Raw genomic sequence first — 7217 nt, forward strand, 5'->3', positions numbered from 1 at the left:
GCTTGTGCTGTGCTCTAGTCTGTGTGTCGGGCTGTCTCACAGGAGTGCAGCATTGTTCTTTTTCCCCGCCTCAGTCATTTAGTCTCCCTCGTTAATGTCTGCAAAATTGCAAGCACAATTGAATCCACCTGGATGCTCAAGTACTAAAAACATATTTAGGCAGTAAAACCAGTTATTTTGAGCACAATTGCTTTGCAGTGTCATGACATAAAATGAAATTACTTTCTCAAGACAGGCCAATATCCCTTTGGGGTTTTGCTGCCTTGTGCTCACACACTGCAGCAACCTCAGTGGGCATTGCAGCCGGACATTCTGTAGGGCCTATCTGATGCTTGCTGGCTGGCTTTCATTTCTGGGACAACATGCCTCACTTGCCCTGTTGGGGAACCTGCTAGGATTGTTTGTATCAGACAGACAGAGGGTAGGATTCCCCTCCTGACATCTGCATCTAGAAGTCAGAGATCATTCTAGCCTGCCCATTTATACTCCCTCTGTAGCTAATGAAGAGAGACATGTCCGGAGATAGCTCACGCCAGGGGATAAGTTGAAGGCAAAAGGAACTGAGGTGTTGTTAAGTATTTCTGAAAAACCATATGGGATCAAGTAGGAAGACAATGAAGAAGTGATGCCCACAGCTGCTTTGGTTACTCAGGTTGTGCCAGGTGTTTAATGATGGATGTAATTTGTAGTGTTTGGGTGTATGTTAACAAACAGCTCTTGAGCACTGAAAAATGGCTCAGCACAGGTCCAAATTTTGGGCTTGTGTTCCAAATGGTCTAAACCGGATCATGTTCTGTCTGCTTCAGTGTGACAGTGGTATCCTGGTGTTACAGAGTTTGAGTGATTGAGATAGATGTCATAGCTGAAAAAAATGGTCTCTTTGTTGTGGATTGATTTGTATGATGTAGGTATGAATGCAGTTATGTTATGTTCGACAGAATTATTTCTGCAAATAGAATTTTCACATGATAGTTTTTTTCCCTCCTAAAGACAAGGTCCAGGTTCCTTTACTTTCTCTCTTCCTTGAAAACTTCTGGAAGCTTTTAGCATCTCACCTACCTTGATCTGTCTGACAGTTGCATATTATGTGTCTGTACATCTAGACAAAGATACTTCTGGTGTAATTTAGTCCTTTGCTCTCCACCTGTGAGAGGAACTTCCAGAAACTTCTGGGAGAACCTTTTGAAGGACAGCACAGCCTGAAACCCAACCCTGGAGGGATGATTATCAGTTACAGGTAAACATATAACCTGGTTGTTTTCCAGGAAGTTTCAGAAAATACAATGCTTTGCTGTCAAACATGTCCTCTTAGAAACACATAGGTTATTAGTCTGCAGGAATAGCTGTCAGACACTTCCCTGGGGTAGAGGCCACGGAAAGGACATAAAGTGAATGAGCTCCTCCTCTTCGAAATTTTTCAGTAGCATACAGTCACACACCTTGGGGAACTCCTGCTGTGGGGTACAGAGTTTTCTGAGGAAAGAAAAATTTGTTTATTTCCAGGGTTAGACTGTATATAAGTCTCCTCTTGAGCTCATCTGATGCAAACTCACCATGTGCAAACTCAGCACAACTTTTCAGACATAGAGTCATAGAATAGGTTGGGTTGAAAGGGACCTTAGAGATCATCTGGTTCCAATCCCCCTGCCATGGGGAGGTATGTCACCTACTAGGTCAGGTTACTCAGAGTCCCATCCAGTCTGGTCTTGAACACTGCCAGGGATGGGGCATCCAGACCTCCCAGGGCAACCTGTTCCAGTGCTTCACCACCCTCTGAGTAAAGAATTTCTTCTTAATACCTAATCTTAGCCTGCCCAATTTTAGTTTAAAACCATTACCGCTTGTCCTGTCACTCTCTGCCCATATGAAAAGTCCCCCCATGCTTTTTATGAGCCCTGTTAAGGCACTAGAAGGCTTCAGTGAGGTCCCCCCAAAGCCCTCTCTTTTCCATGCTGAACAGCCCCAGCACTCTCAGGTTTTTCTCCCCTCTTTAAAAAAAAAAAAATCTTTATAGTTATGACTTTTATTTTTCGCTTTACTCACCTTTTTCTAATGAGAGTAAACAAGGAGAGCAACATCAAATGTGAATGAAAGCAAAGGTTTGCCACCAGAACCGTGTTATTTTACTGCCTTTTACAAATAGTTGTAGTACTTCTGGGCTTAATTGGTTTTTTAAGATGCCAGTTTTGATATGTAATAAACAGTTTTTCATTCACAATTTCTGACCACCTGGCTGGAAATCTTTCCAAAGGTCTAGTCACAAGCCATATCTGCTGACTGAGAGCTCCAGTGCCTCATCATGTGCCTCTGTGGTACTGGGAGCTAATGTAGGTTTTTGGAACAATTACTTCCAGGGGCCTTCTGTGTCCATGACTTGCTTATTGACTTCACTTTTCTGAAAATCTCTTGTCTGAAATCATAATAGCCACATCCTGTTTTCACAGAGCCTTCCTCATGTACCCCTGTGTATAGTTTCAGATCCATTGTCTGCTTCTGTTCTGTCAGTTTAATGTTCACTGATGAGAGTCAATAAAACCGAACAAGACAAGGATGCTGCAGCTAATTAGTCTTGAGGTTAAAATTTTTCAGGGCTTTGAATACTCTTCTAAACTCAGTCAAATTTATCTGCTGAATTTCTGCTGGGCTTTTTGGAGGTGCAGACTGAACAAAAGTATCTCAAACAGGTAGAAAAAGAATTCAACTTGAGATCCCTAAGTAACATAGAGTGTGGGAACTGGAAAGCAGAGTCCCACTCCAAGCAAGTATTTGCCTTCTGGTTTGAAGATCTTAACTAGTATTTCTAATTTACTGAGGTAATCAGGAGGCCCTTCTCTCAGGATTCAGTCTAGCTGGTGTCATGAAACCTAGGACTAGTACTAAGCCCACAGGTAAGGAGAAGTCTAGTTGAGTGATGATACCATTTTGAAAGTGTTTTGGAATATTCAGGAAGGAACTTTGAGAAATGGGTACTTTCCTGCCCTTCAGCAAAAGCTTCTTATCCTTGCAAAATAAATACAAGTACCTAAAATTCAGCAGTGAGAACCTTGGCCTTCTCAGGTGAATATTTTGGTCCCAAAAATAAATGTTACTTTCTACCTCTTTCCTGTGACCCTGAAATAGTGTGGCTGCCTTATGGTGCAGAAGGAGCTGCTAGAAAGAAGATAATTTGGAATAGGAAGGAGGGCACAGTCCTCATGATCAAAGAACTGCACCTGATGCTCTGGGAAACAGTGAGAGCTGCCTGCGTGTAACCTAAATACAGTTCATGAGCTGTGGCACAGAAGGGAAGGACTCAGCTACAGATCTTTGTCTCCATGTAAAGACACATAAGGAGCACCCAGGCATCACCTCAAACACTCTGCAATCCCAAGTAATGGTAATTAATAAACCTTAACTGTTTCTGTTCTGCTTTTATTTTCTGATGCTTATCTTGCAAGCATTTCCCCAAATCATCTCAGCCCACTCCTCAATTCTCTCCTTTTCCATATTTTTATGCTGCCAGATGACAGTTTCCCTTCCTAGCCCTGTGGAGAGCAGGGCCCAGAGCAGGGCCACCGCAGGGCCCCTCGGCGCCTCACAGCCGGGGCCGGAGGAGAGCCCAGGGCCCTCAGAATGGCGCCTCACAGCCGGGGCCGGAGGGGAGCCCAGGGCCCTCAGAATGGCGCCTCACAGCCGGGGCCGGAGGGGAGCCCAGGGCCCTCAGAATGGCGCCTCACAGCCGGGGCCGGAGGGGAGCCCAGGGCCCTCAGAATGGCGCCTCACAGCCGGGGCCGGAGGAGAGCCCAGGGCCCTCAGAATGGCGCCTCACAGCCGGGGCCGGAGGGGAGCCCAGGGCCCTCAGAATGGCGCCTCACAGCCGGGGCCGGAGGGGAGCCCAGGGCCCTCAGAATGGCGCCTCACAGCCGGGGCCGGAGGAGAGCCCAGGGCCCTCAGAATGGCGCCTCACAGCCGGGGCCTGGTGAGAGCCCAGGGCCCTCAGAATGGCGCCTCACAGCCGGGGCCTGGTGAGAGCCCAGGGCCCTCAGAATGGCGCCTCACAGCCGGGGCCGGAGGAGAGCCCAGGGCCCTCAGAATGGCGCCTCACAGCCGGGGCCGGAGGAGAGCCCAGGGCCCTCAGAATGGCGCCTCACAGCCGGGGCCGGAGGGGAGCGCAGGGCCCTCAGAATGGCGCCTCACAGCCGGGGCCGGAGGAGAGCCCAGGGCCCTCAGAATGGCGCCTTTCTCCTCTCAGGTGTCCTGGCTCAGGCGGCCTGTCCTGGCATGCTCCTTTTGGCATCGACTGCAGCAGCCAGCCCTGCCCAGGGCCTCAGCAACTGGATGTGGTGCCGTCAGCAGCAGGAGCATTAAGGTTGAAGGGAAGCCCAGGATGACATGTTGTCCCGTCAGGTGGGTCCTTTCCCGGTACATGGAAGCCACGCTGCCCTCTCCCTGTACAGTGATTCTGTCACCCCTCTTCTGCCATGCCCTACCTCACTCTTTTGGGGTGCCCCATTGCAAAGCTGTCCAGGCTTTCTGTAGAGCCAGGAGGGGATTTATTTTCACTAAAGAATGATAAAATGTAACCAAAGAATTATAAAATGCTGCCATGATCTTTGTGGTGGGCATTACTATTACCTCATCTGCTTTTCTATCAGCATTCCTGATGCTGGGTACCTGCTCTCCTGAGCCATGGTATGGATTGAATTCAGTCACCTAGGCATCTGCAAGTCACGTTTTCATTAGTAAACTTAACACAGAGCCACAGTCTGGTCGTCCCTGCTGTTAAATTTTTGGTATGGCCCTGTCAGACAGCCCCCGCAGCCCTGCCTGGGTGGGACCTACAGCCAGTGGATGCTCAAAGGCAGATACATGGGTGCTGTTTTGGAGGATTGTGTGGGGAAAGGTAAGACATTACAGTGGTGTGAGTTGTAAGCTGTGCTAAGCAGGCAGCCCCAGGAGGCTCCAGGTGCTTTTCCATGTCCACACGAGCACTGCCCACTCTGCCACACGGTGCTGTTCCCTCCAGCAGCTGCTCTCAGGCTTTCCTGATGAACACAGCTGTCTGTGAGGGGAGCCCCAGGAGATCACAAGAACTGTGTCATTGTGACCAGGTTTTGACCAAAATTAACTGATCCACAGTGTGAGAAGTGGCTGCCCTGTTTCCTGAATGCGGCCTCCAACAGCTGGGCCACCTCAGCTTGGTGCCTCAGATGTCCAACATGGTCCCTCCAGATGTCAGCTGTGCCAGCAGCAGCCGGGATGGCTGCCAGGCTGGGCAGGCCTCCTCCTTCCCTGCCACTGCCTGCACTGGGTGTTACTGGCAGCAAGAGCCACCCACAGCAGTGGGCAGGTGAAAAAAAACATCCAGAGGCTGAGCAATTCTGTTCAGCCCCTGAGCAAAAGACCAGAAAAAGACCCCTGGGTAGGTGCTGCCTGAGAAACTTAAGGAGGGCAGCTTTCTCTTTGATGTTAGTGGAGTTATGTTTTATACAGATCAAGAGGAGAATGTGCCCCTAATTAATCAGAAATCATTGTCAGTGAGTCGCTGTGTCAAAAGGGTTTTGGCCAATTATTCTTCACTTTTCAGAAATGCCCTATTTCCACATAGGGAAGGACTTGCTTGGAAGCTGCTTAAACAGATGATAAGTAGTCAACAACTTTGAGAAAATTGGTTCCATGTTTGTGTCAATTTAACAGAGAAATGTTCACTCAGATTTAAATGCCTTATTGATTTTTTTTTTTTAAACCAGAATAGAGAGGGAGGAAGAGGACAATGAAGACAAAACATTCAAACAAAACCTCAACTCAAGTTTGATTTTGAATAGAGCAAGATGTTATGAGGAGCTGTATGGTCGGGGATGTACGAGGTTGTGGAAGAGCCAGATTATACCTACACCACTGCAGGCATTTTAGGTAAATGTAAAGAGCATAAGGATACAATGCCCTTGGACTTCCCTTGCTCCATGGCTCTAGCAAACACACAAAAAGTTGTTAATATCTATGTAGACGTTTTGCCCAGGTGATTCTGCTGTGATAGCCTAATGGTGGTTTCCTCTTTCCATGGGGAGAATAGAGATGGTACACTTAACAGAAGTTCGAACATCAATGGTAAGCAGTGGGGAAAGGGTTTCTACTGACAGTAACCAAGCTCAAGAGGATGGTTTAAACTATCATTTTTTATTACTGAATTCTATGCTAAATCAAATTTCTAGGAATTTACAGCCTAGTCTGCAGGGGACTTGAGTTGACTTTGACACCAAGTTGGGGACAGCATCTCTCCTTGACCAAAACCAACTTCATGTAACTCTAGCCATTGGTACAATACACTTTGTTATGAGTACATCAATTTTGCAGTAAGGCAGAGAGTAATTTATTTTTTCCTTGTGTTGATTTTTCTGAAAAGAATTTGTGAATAGTTTTACAAAAATCTATGGTTCCAGTAAAGGGATGTGACTCTCAGACTGTGCCATAATTTTTGTTCACCTGATTATGGTACCAGTTGTCTTACAGTGTGATTGGACTGAAAACAAGGAGAGTCTGATGCCAAAATCACTTTATGCTTGTGAAGTTTTTGTTTTGCTTTGTTTGGTGAATAACTGCGGCTGGTGAAAACACTTGATAGGTCAAGGATATTTATGATTCTTCCTTCACATGCCTTATGCCCCACAGCTGACCCAGAAGAACTATTTGAAGTGGAGGACTAAACCACTTTCTGCACCACTTAAATTTCAGGCTTATTGACTGTAGTCACTCTTACCTATACCGAGCATCTCCAGCTGTGCAAGGGGATACACACCTATCAGGAACCAGGCATGTATTTTGTGTGCTGGCAGTGAACAGCCAGGCCCCATCAGCACCATCACTGCTTTCTGTGTAAACCCACAGATGTGCATATGAATTTATACATGTGTATACACACAGGTACTTAGCAATAGGAAGGTTTTTGTGTTCCCTCCTTACCTTTCTGCTGGTACCACAATCCTTAAGAGCATTCTCCTACCCCACCCCTATAGTTACGCAGTGTCAGAGAGGAGAAGAACAAAGCTCTTCTGAGTGTAATACAAGTGTGGTGTTAAGAAACCTTGTGTGTCAAGCCAGACACTCCTGTGCCTCTGTAAACCTGTCACTTTGGTCCAAATTCACAGTAGAATTCAATACCTAAATGTCTTTATTGGTATTTGGAGTCTTTAGGCTTCCATTAACTTCCTAAACCAGGGATGGTAGCGTTCTTCTGCCAG

The sequence above is a fragment of the Chamaea fasciata genome, unplaced genomic scaffold, assembly GCF_029207755.1.
Source record: "Chamaea fasciata isolate MVZ Bird 193981 ecotype frontalis unplaced genomic scaffold, bChaFas1.0.hap1 SCAF_8, whole genome shotgun sequence".
NCBI lineage: Eukaryota > Metazoa > Chordata > Aves > Passeriformes > Sylviidae > Chamaea > Chamaea fasciata.